Genomic DNA, 16,361 nt, shown 5'->3' on the forward strand with positions numbered 1-16,361 from the left:
ATGTATGCTTATATATTGCTTGGTGTCTCAGCACTAGTAAGGCTGTAACCTCAATGTGTGAATAAGCCATAACTATGTATATGTATATGTGTGTGTGTGTGTGTGTGTGTGTGTATATGTAACACCACAGATGAAGTTCTTGTATATTTGAAATGCAATGTCACCCCATGAACATTTCACACGTTCAGCTGCTAAGCATCAAGTTTCTCTCTCATCAGGTGACCTATACCTAGAGGAGACCCAGTCTGACCAGTGACAATAAGGAAAAGCATGACAATGCAATTAAATGGGTGCATGTATATTGTCAATAACATTTGTACTGAGATTATTTTTATTCAACAGCCAGATGGGGAATATTTGTTGTGTGAATACCAAAGGGGGGCAAAAAAAAGGCTGGAGTTTCACTAATTGCTGTTCCTTTACTCATGGAGTAATTGTCCATGTACACTCAAATGCATGCTCATATGTACCTGAGTTTATAAAGTATTTATAAAGGAAATGTAAGTTTGTGTGTGTGTGAATTAAGTCTCAAGTGTTCCTAAATCAACATGGCATGTAAGGTTGTGCAAGGAATGAAAATGCACAGATTATGGGAACAGATCTATAAAAACAACATGCAGGAAAGTAAATGGCTATCCCAATTTTGAGTCTGTCGCTTAGGATAATTGGCAGAATTAATTCCTAATGCAATGTTCTCACCAAGAGTGAGTTTTAGTTGTTGGATTCCAGCTTTTAAAATCCAAAGTCCTGCACTTTCCATTTCAAAGTTTGCATTTTTATAGTATGTATATGTTTGAAATATATTTGCCATTCCAAATACAGTGAAAACTATAATCTTCTCCCTAATATATTTCCAAAATCAAAATATATAAATGTTTTAGGAAGGATAACCGAGAAAGAGGAAAGGCAAAAGGTACAGCATTTAGATTAATTACCCTTCTGGTTATGCTCATCATTTCCAACTGCTATGGTCCAACCTTTTGCAAGAGGTTGGAAGTATTCCACTGGGATAAAGCTGGCTTGAAGGACATGGGGATGGGAGGAGCCATCCTCTAAACCCCTCCACACAGAAACATCCTCAGAATTTTATTATTCAGATCTGCAACCTGTTCAGCCTGATGTAGACAGCAATTCCCGAGGAATCTAGCTGGGATTCCTTCTGAGTAAATTAAGATAGGATTGTTTTGCCAATTTAGTCAATAGCAAATTCTTATAATTTGCCTTCATCCTAAGATTTATTAAGAAATTCTGTGACTGAACATTTATTTGTTATTATTTTAAAATATAGTTAATTAACACATTACTAATATCCTGAACTACTTTTCTATATGTCTTTTCAAAAATAAAATTTTCTGGTTTTGGAAGCAATTTAATTTTTCACAATTACACATGAAGGCAAAATGCAAGGAAGTTAACAATAACCTCATGTGAATTTGGAATGAGTGTTCCCAAGCAGAAAGCAGAAAGGTTATAAATTGAAATAATACTAATATTAATATTAATATACAGCACATGTAGCTAGCAATGGTACATGGCTGTTTTCAAGGGCAGGAGCCAATCTGTTATTTTTAAAGGCTTCCATGCCCTAATATTTGTGGGGCCATCTGGTTCTTACAGCTTTCTTTTTGTGCTTTCCTGCGAGGAAGTATGTCAATGTGATTGGCTTTTTCTTACAGAAATAATCTCACTCTAACTCCCCCCCCCTCTTTTCTCTCCCCACATTTTCTGTCCTACCACAACAGCAGAGCAATGGATAGCACACAAAACAAAAGCTGAGGACATCACCAACGCAATCACCATACAGGAATGCAACGACACCACCAAATTGTTGCCTATTTTTCATGTGCATCTATGCATGCAAACATTTCCCAGTTGCTGACCATATTTTGGCATGGTAGTTTCCCTCATGTGCCAATTCCAATTAAACATACCTTGTTTCCCTTTGGAGTCATAATCCCAGAGACACACTTTCATACACGCTGACCATTCAATCATATCAAACCTTCCTTCCTTCCTTCGTTCCTTCATTCGTTCCTTCGTTCCTTCCTTTGTTCCTTCCATCCGTCCTCACGATGTAATGGACTATGACTATGACTTCCATACTCCATACTTTCCAGACAGCAAAGGTTCTCCTAAGCTGATGGGACTTGTAGTCCAGCATGTCTGGAGGGCCTGAAGTTGGGGGTGATTGAGCTATCCTTGAAGTCATGGCCCATGCATTCACACTGCAATGCATAGATTAGACAAATCAAGATCTCTCTCCCTCTCCCCCCCCTCTCTCTCACACACACAGCCACCAAACTGAAAACCAGACCTGTATCCTCCAGAAGATGGTAGAACAGTAAGTACCAATAGAGCACAAGCCATCCTCGTCTTCTGTCTATTTTTAACATGCTGCTGTCCAGTCACAGGTGCTGAAACTGTCACTCCTCCCCCACCCTCGTCTTTGGCCCGATATGCTCTCTATGAGCTCCTTTTTCAGGGGGAAAACAACCTGCACATATTTTGCCCCCCCAACCAGCTTTTGGACTATAGTCACCCCCTCCCTCTGCCACCCAACAGAGAAAACAAACACACCGACACACACCAATAGAGCCACTAAAGGCCCATACTTACCTGCTAAACCAACCCTTTTGGCTTAGTGTTATTTTTGAGAGAGGGAGACAAAGACAGAAGGGAAGCCCGTGATGGAGGGAATTACCCCTGCCTCTCCGCCAAAAATAAAATAAAAATAAAAAAAATCAGGGAGCAGGAGAGAGGTTATGGAATGCTTCCCCACCACCACCTTCTGGGGACTGAGCTATCTCTGTAGCAGCGCAGAAGGATGGAGTCGATAATTGATGGTGAGGTGGAGGGGGGGAGAAGGAGACGCAGGATGTTGCTGAATAGAGTCACTCTGTCTGCCTCTTCCCCCCACACACCTTGTGTGTTTCTGCTTCCTACCCCCCTCCACCCCTGGTCTCCGGATGCAGGGCTGCGCCTTCTGGTACTGCAGACCCTGTGATGACATCACTACCTCTTAAGGTGGAATTTTGGGGCATCTCCTAGGCTGTTTTTGGATTGGATTGGAGGTGGGGGAACATTTTGTTTTCTATGATTTTGTTTTCTATGATTGGGGAGAGCTGAGATTCAGAGAAGCATAACACAATTTTGCTCACAGGGAATTGGAAAAGAAATAAACAATACCCCCAGCTTTTCCACTTGTGGATGCCACCAGAGATAAACAAGTGATTACTGGATGGGGAATAAATTTGGGACTATGGCCTGAAGTGCTATGTTCCCTGGAGCTGCCACATAAATATCTATCTATCCATCCATCCATCCAAGCTTATTCTGAACTAGGTTATTTAAAGTTACAGTGCCTAAAAGGTAACCTTTTCTACTCTAAAAACATTAGAACCTTTTGGGAGAGTAAAGGTATAGATGGTGAAAGTATCCACCTTAAATGGAAAGAGGGTTTACATACTGGGGTGAGTTGGGGAGATTGTTCCTGAACTGCTGAACTGATGGTTGTGGGGACATCCACAAACCATGATATGGTAGGGTTTTCTGTATAGGAAGAAGTTGACTTTTATTTGAGGTGTGGGCTACCTTGCAGAAAACACAAAAGAACCTAACATGAAGGGGCTACAATGCTCCCTTCCTATATGCTACTCTTAAGACGATTATTGTTCTTTTGAAACTCAGGCATTTTTCCTACATCCCCCGCATTCTGTATGATCTCAACTCTCCCTCTGGTGGGCTAGGTTGCACTCTGAGGATCAATTTCTTTCTTTCTTCTCCCTACATCTCAGTCCAGACAATACTGAGAGGATTTTTTAAAAAAAATCAATTCCAATCATCCAGAGCCATTGAGAAAAGATGGTATTAATCTATGGGGCATTAAAAGGCCACCCTTCTGGCATACATCCGATTTCTATCATCATAACTAAAGTCTGTTCTAAAATCCATTGCCGCTAACTGCTGAACATGCAAAACAAGCAGTCATGGGAATTTTGCCCAGTGTGTCACAAGCTCTCCCAGCCCAGAATTTCAACAATTTAGCAGGTAACTTATTAGATACAAGGCTGAAAGTGGTTTCTTATTCCCAGATCTGAATGTGACATGGTAGCTTCAAGACAACAAGAGGTTGCATGGGATATTGATTAGGGGACTGGACGCTCCCAGGAGATGGAGGTTGAAATGCACGTCAAATTATTATTCTCAGTGGGTGAAATTTAGTCAATTGCTAATTATCAACCTAATCAACCTCAGCAGAAAAGAGGGAAGACAAACTTTACTTATGTTCCTTGAAGGAAAGGTATATTTAAGCTAATCAAGGAGAGAAGCAACCTAAAACTAAGAAGAAATATCCTGACAGTGGAACAACTAACTTCTAGAAGTTATGAATGCTCCAACACTGGGAGTTTTTAAGAAGAGATTGGACAACCATGTGTCTGAAATGGTATAGGGTTTCCTGCCTGAGCAGGGGGTTGGACTAGAAGACCTCCAAGGTCCCTTCCAACTTTGTTGTTCTATTCTGTTCTGTTCCATTTCCATGTAAAGTTCTCCTTGAATCCTGATGACTTTAGGGACCAAAAACAACTATGAAGTTCTAATAGCAATAATTTAAAAACAGTTCCCTTCCTTCTTCCAAAAGATGATTTGGACTCCCCAGTCAAGCCTTCACTTCTGATATTCCTTTGAAGTGTCCTATCTCTGTTTTAAGAATATCAGGTCCTGCTTAACTTTCAAGATTAGCTAAGGGGTGCCACCTACTGTAGATGAGAGCAATGCATAAACAACCAACAACCAACAACCAAGCATTGGAAGAAACGGGGTAAATATGTAAGAATCAATACTAGGACCTACTCGTGTTGTGGCCAATTGGAACTAAAATGCCAGAAGTTCTTATTGTTTTCCAGATAGTGCCTTTAAAAAAAAATGCTGTTTAAAAATTTAAAATAGCATTTAATATTTGCAGAAAGATGGAGGGCAATAGGGCAAGCAGCCATCAGTCTGCATGGCTTTTGCAGAGGAGAGGTCTCTTGTGCTTACAATCTAAAGTGGAATGGAAGAGAAACAATTGAGGAAGGGGAGGAAACCTTTGTCCAGCCCAATTCCCTTTAAATCTCTCTTCCTTGGGACTTCATGTCAGTGGCTGATGTGCCCAGAGCCATCGCCCATTTTTGTCCAGTTTTAAAACAACAGCCTACCTCCTATCCTTCTGTCAGCATTCATGCCCACACGAAGATGCAAACATGATTGCAATCTATGCCTCCCTCCTCTCCTCTCCCCTCTCCCTCCCCTCTCCTCCCTCCTCTCCTCTCCCCACCTCTCCTCTCCCCACCTCTCCTCTCCTTTCCCCTCTCCTCCTCTCCACTCTTCTTCTCTCTTCCCTTGTCTTCCCCTCCTATCTCCTCCTCTCCTCTCCTAGCCTGCTCTCTTCTTCTCCCCTCCCCTCTCCTCCTTTCCCTTCTCCTCCTCTCCCCACCTCTCCACTCTCCTTTCCCCTCTCCTCTCCACTCTTCTCTCTTCCCTTGTCTTCCCCTCCTATCTCCTCCTCTCCTCTCCTCGCCTGCTCTCTTCTTCTCCCCTCCCCTCTCCTCCTTTCCCTTCTCCTCCTCTCCCCACCTCTCCACTCTCCTTTCCCCTCTCCTCCTCTCCACTCTTCTTCTCTCTTCCCTTGTCTTCCCCTCCTATCTCCTCCCCTCCTCTCCCTCCTCTCCTCTCTTCTTCTCCCCTCCCCTCTCCTCCTTTCCCTTCCCATCCTCTCCCCACCTCTCCACTCTCCTTTCCCCTCTCCTCCTCTCCACTCTTCTTCTCTTTTCCCCTGTCCTCCCCTCCTTTCTCCTCCCCTCCCCTCCCTCCTCTCTTCTCTTCTTCTCCCCTCCCCTATCCTCCTTTCCCTTCCCCTCCTCTCCTTCTCTGTTCTCTCCTCCCCTTCTTTTCCCTCCTTTTCCCTCCCCTTCTCTTCTTCTCCCCTCCTTTCCCTTCCCCTCCTCTCTCTCCTCTCCTCCTACCTCTTCCCTCTCCTCCTCTCCTCTCTTCTTCTCCCTTCCCCTGGCCTCCCCCCCTTTCTCCTCCCCTCCCTACTCTCCTCCCCTGCCCTCTCCTCCCCTTCTTTTCCCTCCCCTCCTCTCTTCTGCCCTGCCCTCCCTTGCCCTCCTTCCTCCTCCTCTCATCTCTAGTTTTTTCTCCTTTCCTTTCTTTCCCATTTCCATTCCCTTTCTCCTGCCTTTTTTTTTTCTTTGCTCCCTGCTGAAGTGTTGCACATAGTAACCTATTCACTTTCTGTAGGAAACGTCCTGCCCTTAACCTTTCTCCAGTGTTCTGTGCAGCAGACAGTTTCATTTCACTCTATGCTTCAGAAGGTCGGATGAAAAACATCTGCTCTCGTTTTCTTCTTACCATGTATTTCTCCAAGTTGCACTGACTATGCCCTTCCATCATCACTTTTCAAAAAGAGAAAGAAAAAAAGAAATAGGCAAGGAGCCCACAAGCCCTCCTCTGCCCCTTCACCACCCACCTGTTCTCCTTTGAAATCCCATGAGCTCAGCAATTATTTAGCCAGTATCTCAAAGAAGTGTCAACTGCTGCAATTAAAGTTATAGTCCTGAGCAATGTGGGTAAAATGATTGGTGAAGCTCTGTGTGGAAAAAACGTGTCATGTACTGCTGACATCCATGGCAAGGACCCACCTATGGTTATAGGACAGCAGCAAAGAAATGTTTTCTGACGATCAAACAGGAATTCATAGAACAAGCAAAACTACCGTACTTTCAGAAATATTCTCATACATGTTTGACTTTCCCTTTTGCCTCTTTCCTTGTCGCCTTTTGGACGATGCTCTTTTTGTACAAGAAACGTATGTGAAATGTTTTTTTTTTCCACATGCAACTTAAGGCAGCAAACGTATCTAATACGTGCCCCAAAGGGGCTTTTTCAAAAGGCAACTGGACTTTCTGATTTTTCCTTGAAGACGTTTCAGTTCTTCTGAAGAACCGAATAAGCTTCTTAAATGAGAAGCAAAACATCTTCAAGAAAGTCTAGTTGCCTTTTTGAAAAGCACATTTGGGACAACCATAAACTGATGGCTTAGAATTTCCATAGAAATATCTAATAATTCTTCCTCCTATTTTCCCCACAGCAACAACCCTGTGAGGTGGTCACTGTACCACAGGGGTGTCCAAACTTGGGAACTTTAAGACTTGTGGACTTCAACTCCCAGAATTCTGGGAGTTGAAGTCCACAAGTCTTAAAGTTCCCAAGTTTGGACACCCCTGCTGTACCAGTTTCCATGCCTAAGATGGGACTAGAACTCACAGTCTCCTGGTTTCTAGGCTAACACCTGAACCACTATTATCCAACAAGGATTGCACTGCATGCAGGGAACTCATTAAAGGGGATAAAAATAAATGCATCTCTTCCAACTATAATTTCGATTGCCAGATTGACTTTGACACAGCCATATTCATCTTCCTAGGGAATATATGCAAATAGAGTAGAATGCAGGTAGTCCTTGATTTACAACCAGTCACTTAACAACTGTTTATAGTTATGATGGACCCCACCCAAAGCTACTTAGGACCCCATTTTGAAGTTATGTCATTGCCCTTCTTCGATCACATGAATTGGTTGCTAAGTAAATCACCCTCAATTTTTCAATCTTTGTTAAGTGAAGTGAATCATTCGGTCAGTAAGCAGATCTGGCTTCTCCTATTGACTTTGCTTGAGGAAAACTGTCTGGGAAGATTGCAAATGGCGGCCACATGACCATGGGACACTGCAACACATATTGGTTGCCAGCTGGCCAAATTTTGATCATGTGGCCATGGGGAATGCTGTGAAGGTCGTACATGTGAGGATTGATCATAAGTCTTTTTTTTTTCCCCAGTGCCGTTCTAACTTCAAGAAGTTGTTAAATGAATGGTTGTATGCCAAGGAGTATCTGTAAAGCACATTGGACTAGTAGTGAGGGCTCAAAACCAGGAGACTGAATTCTAGCCCTATGTTAGGCATGAAAGTCAGCTGGATGACTGGGTGACATTCAGGGGTGTTTTTTCCCCCAGATCAATGTACCTCACAGTGTTGTTGTAGGGAAATTGGGAGGAGGAACAATATTAGGTTTGCTGCCTTGAATTGTATATGGAAAAAAGGCAGGATAAAAATCTAAAGAATAAAAGTTGCTACCAGAACAGGGACCATGTTTAGGTAATCTCACAGCCTAATATGTTCCCAGGATAGGGGCGCCTTTATTAAAAACAATAAAGGCAGTGTTAAGGGATCTAAATGAAATAAGCAACATATTTATTCTGGAAAAGCAGAACAGAAAATATGAATAACTTGGAGAAAACAAAGCTCAAAGCTAACTGGCCTGCTGGCTTTGCTGTCAATACAAGAAGTTTACACTAGGGTAAAAGGCTTAGAAGTTACCCAAAGCTTTCTCCCTCTGGTGAGAGCTTCAGCTGATTACTCAAGGAGCCATTACTCAAGGAGCTGCTTCTTGCTGAAAAAAAGCTGCTAAACTTTCCTGTAGTTCCTTCCTGCCATGTCTAAAAAGGCTTCAAGAGGGATTGTCTCCAATGCTCTATGCTCTGATAGCTCCTGAGCCAGGCAGAGAGAGCTGTAAAAGCAATGTGCTTTCTGAGGGAAATCTGTCTGGATTTTGTGGCCAGGATAAGGGTGACATACATCCCCCCTTCAGGGGGATCCAATGGTGAGGCCAATATGCTTCCATTTCGATGATAAATATGCTTCCATTTCAAACGATAAAACCTTCTCTGTCTTATATCATCGAATTCATCTGATTCAGAGGTGATGTCTGACTGAAGCAACTGAATGCTTCGAGCTGTTTTGAGCTGAGAGATGAGTCATCAGGAAAAGCGGGAAGCAAAGTAACAACCCAACATAAAAATGCATAATTTAAGGTCCTCCAGGTACTGAACCATGAGATCCCAGAAGATCCAGCAGCACAGAGAACAATGAGGAATGCTGGGAAAGGTAGTTCTGAAACATCAGTAATGCTATATGGACCATATCCTTTTCAATGCTTTCCTTACCTAATACACTCGAAATGTTTGGGGAACCCCAATTACTTCAGCTGTTAATAAACTTGGAGGGCATGCAGTTGAGGAAAGAGCTGTCTGCAGAATTGAACTTCACTGTTCTGTCCAGTGATTCCAATGCATATGCAGACCCAGGCTTGGCTGTCTGCCATGACTAATTACATAGATAAAGCCAACCCTTGGCTGAGAGTCTAGAAAGTTCTCTTCACAAACACAAGATAACACTTACAGAAGGCTTTCGCAACGGCTTGAATATGGACTGTTGTCTCCTGCAAAGATTCCCCTTCCCTTTGCTCTACTTAGAAACTCTTTGGGAGGGGCCACACCCTTAACCAGCTGCCCCAACTTCCTTCTATGACGTCTTCTCCACAGCTGTTCCTGTCTCCTATCAATTCGACGTCTACGCACATCAGGGATAACCTCCCTCTGTTCCTCCTCACTGCTCCCTGACTCAGATGCCGCCTGGTGGCCAGCAGGCTTCTCTAGTTCCTGCTCTGACTCCAAACACCCTCCAGAGTCTTCCTCATCCTCCAGAGCAGTCCCATAATGGTCTGAGCTGTCAGAGTCCACCAACAACTCAGTCGGCCGCTGCTGGACTACAACATATCTCTCACCACAGGGCCCTTCCCCCGGGTCTGATGCTCAGGGTGTGGCTTAGCTGGGCATTGTTCATGGAAGGCCTGCATGAAAACAGATGCGTGCACAGAGGTTGCATCCTCCCAGGTAACATCCTCCAGCTCTCGTCCTTTCCATTCCACCAGGTATTGGAACCGTCCTTTCAGCCATCGGGAATCCCGAATCCTGGCAATGTTGTACTCAGCCGGTGCCTGATCAGCACGGGGTTCTGGCTGGGGATGATCAGGTTGGCGAAGAGGACAAGCAGGCCTTCAGGAACAAGAAGAGATCGATGAAAGACTGGATGGACTCGCATCGAACGTAGCGATGTCAGGCGATAGGTGACCGGATTGATGACTGCTTCAACAAGAAATGGGGCAAGGTAACGGTGGTCTAACTTCTTGACCAGCTGATTTGATGGAAGGTGTCTAGTGGACAGCCACACTCGATCGCCCACAGTCAATGCCAGCATCACGCGCCGAGACCTGTCTACAATTCACTTATAGTCCTCCTTGGCTTTATTCAGATATCGCCGCACTACTTGATGGACTGCCTATAGTTCCGACAGGAAGTCCTCAGCTGCAGGGACCGGTGAGTCTATGGGTGTGAGGAGAAAGAACCAAGGATGATACCCCACATTGGCCAAGAAGGGTGTCGTCTGCATGGATGTGTGCTGTGAATTATTGAACGTAAACTCCGCTATTGCCAGATAGTCCACCTGATCATTTTGCTGCTGGTTCACAAAACAGTGCAGGTACTGTTCCAAGATCCCAATCACTTTCTCCGTCCCTCCGTCGGTTTCGGGATGGTGCGCTGAGGACAAGCAGATCTTGACATCCAAGGCTGTCATCAACCCTTTCCAAAACTGGGCGTGAATAGCGTTCCTCTATTCGACATGACCCTGTCAGGGAGACCATACAGCCTGAAAACATGTTGGATAAACATGCAGGCGGTGACACGGGCTGTTGGTAATTTCTGACATGGGATAAAATGTGCCATCTTCGTTAGCATGTCTACCACCACGAACACTGTAGTAAATCCAGAAGACAGAGGCAAGTCTGTCAGGAAGTCCATAGAAATGGCCCCCCAGGATCTCTCCGGGGTCGCAATGGCTGAAACAGCCCTGGAGGGGTTCCCATCGCTGACTTGGCCTGCCGACACCATACACAAGACATGACATAAGATTGTACATCATGTCGCAATCGAGGCCACCAGAAGGTACGGGAGACCAGGTTCAAGGTCTTGAAGAGGCCAAAGTGCCCAGTCGCAGGATTATCATGGCACTGGGATAGAATAAGTCCCCAAAGGGGTTTCACTGGCACATAGTCTGTCCCGGTACCGCAAAAGTTCATCGGTGAATGTCCATGTGGAGGCAGGCCCCACCTCTGCCTTTCATTGTTTCACCCAATCGTCATGTCGCTGCGCTTCCCGTATCTGGGGCCGTAAGTCCACAGGCTCATGAACCGTGGAGAAGGACTCTATGGGGAAAACTGTCCGGGGTGGAATCGGGTCTTTGGTACATGAATACTCGGGTTTCCTTGATAGGGCATCCGCCCTTTGGTTGTGCACACTGGGGATGTACGTCACAAGGAAATTGAAGCGTGCAAAGAAAAGAGACCACCGGATCTGGCACTGGTTCAATTTCCACGCGGTCTTCAGAAATTCCAAATTCCTATGGTCCCTCCGGTCTTCAATCTGATGCCTGGCTCCCTCTAGATGATGCCTCCAAGCCTCAAACACCACCTTAATGGCCAGTAACTCCTTCTCCCAAATGGTGTAATTGCGTTTGGAAGAATTGAGTTTCCATGAGTAATAAGTGCAAGAGAAAAGGGTACTGCCGGAGGCGTGAGCCTGAAGTAACACCGCTCCCACTGTGATATTGGATGCATCTGCCTCCACTACAAATGGACGGTGGGGGTCAGAATGCTTCAAAATGGGCTCTTTCATGAAGGCTTGCTTCAAGGCTTGGAACGAATGGTGCTCAGGGCCCCCCCAGTGAAACAGAACTTTTTTCTGCAGGAGCCGAGTGAGGGGCGCAGTCAGGGAAGCAAAGTCAGGGATAAAGGTCTGATAGTAGTTGGCAAACCCGAGAAGTCGCTGGACATCCTTCACTCTCCGAGGAGGTTGCCAACTATGGAAAGACTCCACCTTGCCCGGCTCCATCACAATGCCTTCGAGAGAGATACGATGTCCCAGGAACTCAATGGTGGACTGCCAAAACTGACACGTCTCCAGTTTCACATACAAGCGATTCTCACGGAGTCGTTGAAGGACCAGGCGTAGGTGCTGCCGATGAGTCTCCCGGGAGGACGAGTAAATCAAAATGTCATCAAGATAAATGACAACAAACTGGTCCAAAAGGTCCCGGAAGATGTCGTTCATAAAACGTTGGAAGACGGCAGGGGTATTGATCAGCCCAAAAGGCATGACCGTCTACTCAAAATGCCCGTACCTGGTACCGAATGCCATCTTCCATTCATCCCCGAGTGGATCCAGACAAGATTATAGGCTCCATGGAGATCCAATTTGGTGAACACCTTAGCTTCTCTGAGCCGCTCCAACAATTTAGGAATAAGGGGCAGAGGATATTGATTGCGCACCGTGATAGAATTCCATTTTCGGTAGTCACAACAGAGTCTCAAATCTCTGGTCTTCTTTTTGATGAACAAGACCGGGGCAGACAATGGTGAAGACGTGGGTCTAATAAAACCCCGAGCTAGGTTTTTGTCCAAAAAGTCCCGCAATGCACCCAACTCCAGGTCTGACATCGAATACAAACAACCCACAGGGAGCGGCGTATCTGGAATCAAATCGATGAGACAATCATATGGTTGGTGCTGTGGCAATTGGTCTGCTTCTTGTTCACTGAACACGTCAGCAAAATCTGCTATGTCAGAAGGTGGACTCAGCATCTGGCCTGCACAGACATGACGGGAGTGGTCCACACATTGCAAGGCTGGAAAGGTGACAAGGTTCTGGGGCCAGTAGATCTGTAGGTCATGTGCCCGAAGCCAAGCCAAGCCCAAGACCATGGGGAAATGCAGGCCAGAGGTAACGTAGAACTGGATGGCTTCCTCATGAGTTCCGATGACCAGCACAAGGGTTGTGTGGCGGCCTTGATAAGCCCAGACAGAAGCACCTGTCCACCAATGGTCTCTACAAGCATAGGAGGATCTATTGGACACAGCGGGACTGCATACTTCGTCGCAAATGCCTGGTCCATGAAGTTCGTGGTAGCCCCAGAGTCGACAAGAGCATGCATCGGAATCCCCTGCAGGCTACTAGACAGGACTATTCGGGATGCCAGGATCAGGTGTCGGGGAGGCCCGCAAGTCACTGTCTCTGATCATGGCTCTGAATTGATGCGTACCCGATCTAAGGTCTTCCTTAGATCAGGCTTGGTGGCCTTTCCCAACACATAGTTCTGGGGCTGGGGAGCAGGTCCAATAACTGACGCCCTTCATCTCTTCTTGGGGCAAAAAGCTGCCTTGTGCCCAGGTTCCCCACAATAAAAACACAACCCCCCTAAACGCCTTCTGTCTTTCTCTGTTATTGACGAGCGGGGTTTGGCTGCACTCAATTCCATGGGCTCCTCCCATGGAGTTGGAATCTCACGCATGGCTGGAACCACTCTGTTCTCCTGGGACGTGTGGCGAATTCTCCGCCTCTGCAACCGAGCATCAATCCAGAGACACAGGTGGATCAACGTGTTGAAATTCGGTGGCCTGTCCACACGCACCAACTCATCCTGCAATTATTCTGACAATACCATCCTCAAATGTGTCCATGAGGGCTGCTTCATTCCAAGCCGAATCCTGGCTTAGTAGCCTAAATTCACTGATATAGTCCTGCAAGGAACCCTGGCCCTGCTTCAGTCTTCAGACGTTGGGTAGCCGTCTCCGCCTTAATGGGGTCCTCATACATTAACTGAGGTGGTCACAAACCCCCTGAAGTTATCCAGCAAAGGGCCAGCCTGGACCAGCAGTGCCGTCGCCCAATGAGCTGCAGAGCTGGAGAGTAAGCTAATCATAAACCCCACCTTATCTCGGTCAGTAGGAAAATCCTCTGCTCTCAAGCTGATAAATAGCTGGCATTGTGCCAAGAAAGCTGGAAACATGGCTTGGTTGCCATCAAATTTATCAGGCACTGCAACCGGGCATTTCCTCTGAGGTGGGGGTGGAGCAGGGTGAGCTTGGAGCTGTGCCATCTGTGCAACCAACATAGCCACCTGTTGCAAAAGTTGTGTGTTTTCGGCCCGCAACTACTCCATAGTAATGATTGTTACAGCTTTTGTTTATGGCAGGAGACAAACTGTTCTGTCCCGTGATTCCAATGCATATGCAGACCCAAGCTTGGCTGTCTGCCACGACTAATTGCACAGATGAAGCCACCCCTTGGCTAGGAGCCTAGAAAGTTCTCTTCACAAACACAAGATAACCCTTACAGAAGGCTTTCGCAATGGCTTGAATATGGACAGTTGTCTCCTGCAAAGATTCCCCTTCCCTTCGCTTCACTTAGAAACTCTTTGGGAGGGGCCACACCCTTAACCAGCTGTCCCTACTTCCTTCTATGATGTCTTCTCCACAGCTGTTCCTGTCTCCTATCAATTCGACGTCTACGCACATCAGGGATAACCTCCCTCTGTTCCTCCTCACTGCTCCCTGACTCAGATGCCGCCTGGTGGCCAACAGGCTTCTCTAATTCCTGCTCTGACTCCAAACACTCTCCAGAATCTTCCTCATCCTCCAGAGCAGTCCCATAATGGTCTGTTGAATCCATCAACAACTCAGCCGGACACTGCTGGACCACAACACTAACTTACAATCTAAATCAGTTTTGTCATCTTTTCCAAGTAAACCACACAAGAAGCATGACAAGATGAGTTAATTCCACTTTTTTGCAAAGCTACCTTAACAGAATCTTACATCCCATTAAGTTAGGAAGGATCTTTTCTGAATTTGTTCCTCTGCCTATTATGCAGGTGTGGGCTTCTGTTTCTTTTATCTGACCATTTCCTAGCTATCTCTTCCCTTCTGCCAGGTCTTTCCCACATGCCACTATCAAGTTTGAACTGAACTGAAACTTACACACATGTATGTCCAAATCATTTGGAAATAACAGAGTGTATTTTAGCATGGATAGTTTACACTCAAATGTGCATAGTGCATAACAGTTTAAAATTGATATCCAAATTAATTACCAAAGAGAATATATATCTACCATATTGCCACAAATAAACCTGCAGCAGATCATCAGAAATAAAATAATTAGAAAAAAGCACAGATAAAGGTAAAGGTTTATGAACACTCCCCTCATCTGCAAACAATAGTGGGATAAAGTCAAGGCAAAGTTTTTGTTCAACCAGATATTGTTTTTTCAACATAGCACTACCGGAGTAAGGGGAAAAAATGCTCCACATTTCTATCATCCATCAAATTTTTGGAAATCTACAAGCCCTTTTCCCGAAGAATAAAAACATGTCTCCAGATAATTTCAGCTAAGTTTCGTTTAGAATATTTGATACCAAAAATAAAACATTTAAATTGAAACCAGACATTTTCTTTTTAAGCCTAGGTATCACAGGTAAGTTGATTGAAAGAAAACATGTGCTTGTGTTTATACATGATAGAGGCAGCAGGACTTTTATATGCAGAGTTGGAAAGATACCCAGATTTTCACACCTGAAGAATGGGTCATGAAACAAATGGAACTGGCACAGATGGCAGAATTGACTACTTTGATGAAAGACAAAAGTTTATCTAGGTTTGTTTCTACTAGAAGATCACGTCTTGGTTGAGTGAGATAAAAATGAAGTTTTGGTTTTAGAATGTGATGATTATATTTGTTATAACCATATAAATATTGGGCATTTTTATTATTATTACTAGATGTGTATTTTTAATGTTTATGTTTAAACAGAAGTTATTTTATATGTGTACTTTTTGTGTTTTGGTGATTATTTAGTTTGTATGTTGTTTATACGATGTTTTTATTTTAATTTAGAGCAGTGTTTCTCAAACTTGGCGACTTTAAGTCCTGTGGACTTCAACTCCCAGAATTCCCCAGCCAGCTATGCTGGCTGGGGGATTCTGGGAGTTGAAGTCCACAGGACTTAAAGTCGCCAAGTTTGAGAAACACTGATTTAGAGTAAGAGGTTATTTTGTTATATACTTATATCTGTATTGAAGTCAGAAGTCACTTTTTTTGTATCTCTTTCCATCCTTTTTTTCTTCCTTTTAACTTTTTCCCCTTTAATCCCTTTGTCCTTTTTAACCTTTTTGTATTTGTTACTTTGTATTTTAATTGTCTTTGAAATTGAGTAAACTTTGTTTTAAAAAAAACCAAATAAAGCATTGAAAAAATAGCAACAATATAGTCCAATAGCATCACATCCATTTCACCTCCATACAAACAACACAACAGTTTTGTCATGTCCCAGTAACAATCGTGAAGGTCTGTGGGAATCTAAGTTGTGGAATTCATCTAAGGTAGGAATCCTTTAAATAAGTGTTTCTCAACTTTAGGTACTCTAAGCAATCTGACTTCAAATCCCAGGATTCCCTCACCAATATGCTAGAGAATTCTAGAAGCTGAAGTCCACACATCTTGCCAAAGTTGAGAAACACTGCTTTTAACATTGCAAGATTCTTTATTACCTATAGTAATATTGATAGATAGTAAGCAAATCATAGAGGCAAT

The sequence above is a fragment of the Natrix helvetica genome (genome assembly GCF_964273705.1).
Source record: "Natrix helvetica genome assembly, chromosome: Z".
Classification (NCBI taxonomy): domain Eukaryota; kingdom Metazoa; phylum Chordata; class Lepidosauria; order Squamata; family Natricidae; genus Natrix; species Natrix helvetica.